This window comes from Tupaia chinensis, unplaced genomic scaffold (genome assembly GCF_000334495.1).
Source record: "Tupaia chinensis unplaced genomic scaffold, TupChi_1.0 Scaffold000330_1, whole genome shotgun sequence".
Taxonomy (NCBI): domain Eukaryota; kingdom Metazoa; phylum Chordata; class Mammalia; order Scandentia; family Tupaiidae; genus Tupaia; species Tupaia belangeri.
Window position 1 is genome coordinate 237,805 of NW_006159824.1, and position 1,488 is coordinate 239,292.

Genomic DNA, 1,488 nt, shown 5'->3' on the forward strand with positions numbered 1-1,488 from the left:
GAACCGCAGTCGACTATGTGGGAGTCCAGCGACATAGCCATTACGCCAACTGCTGGTTCCCACCACCTCTGTAATTAAGAGCTGGTCATCGAGGCTGTCTATCTTCACAGGTGTGAACTGACTCGTGTTAAAACGGGCCAAATGCATGCGCTGCCCCTCCCCCGAGAAGATGGTCATTATTTGGTAGTAGCCAGACATCATGGAATACTTCATTAAATTCCCCTGGGGGTGCATGAGTGCTGGATTTAGCAGCTAGCTTACCTTTTCCTCATCTGACGCCCCAGCCTCCAAGTTGGCCATCTCAGGTTGCTCTCTTTCCTATTCCTGATCTCCAGTTAATCGCTAGTTAATAATTTCCTGAGGCCACTGTTAATAATTTCCTTTTTTTAAATGTATAATTTACATTTTAATGTTTCTCAGAGGACAGTTCTTCAGTCCTTAAGGACTCAGTTCCTTACATGGGCTTTGGTGGAGGGCGTGGGGCAGCATCCGCAGGTCTAAATGGGGGGGGAGGGTGTTCGGTCCTTCCAAGCTTCGCAAGATCGCTTCCTGGCTACCTCACTATGAATGGCACAACCCACACAGGAGTGCAGCCTCACAGCTTGGGGAGCAATCGGGCCTCAGGACACTTGGTTCAGGGTTGTCCCTGACGGCTGCGGCCTCTACTATGTTTCAGATGACGAACTTAATAACCTTGTCCTTGGGCACTCAGGGATCCAGTTCATGCAGCGAATAGGCTGCACGTAGCCGCGGCCCTTCATGGCACGGCCGTTTCTTCTTTTCTTCGCCATCTTGGAAGCGAGGCCGCGAGAGAATGTTAATAATTTCTTATACATCTTTCCAGAGATTTTTTTCTACTCATTTGACACAATATGTGAGGAGTCTTCTTCATATGTGGAGTCTTCAAATATGCACATGGAAAAGGCATATTTGGAAAAAATGCATGGATTTAAAACACTTTTGCACCAAATAAACTCACAGTTTAGTACCATTTTTTTCCACAAATTTTTGCCCCCTTCTGGTAAAATATAAATACATACATACATACATGCATACATAAAGTTAAATAAAATAATTCTTTAAAAAAGCCAATATATTTCCTTATTTTTTTAAAAAAAAGATTTTTTATTTTAGAATAGATTTAAATGAACAGAAAGTTGCAAAGGTAGTACAAAGTATATCTGTATCATCCACAACTGATTTCCTGTGACGTAATGTTTAGGTCATTAACCAAGCTTTCCCTGATTGCCACATGATGTCCTTTTTCCGTTCCAGGTCCCGTTCGGGTACCACATTGCGTTTAATTGCCATGTCTCCCTGAGCTTCTCTTATCTGTGACAGTTTTTCAAATGTCCCTTGTTTATGATGAGCTTGACAATTTTGAAGAATACTGGTTGGGTTTTTGTAGTGAGTAATTTTATCTTCTTTTAAGTTTTTTACTTCTTTTTTTTTTTTTTTTTTTTTTAAGATTTTTTTCTTTTAAGCGGC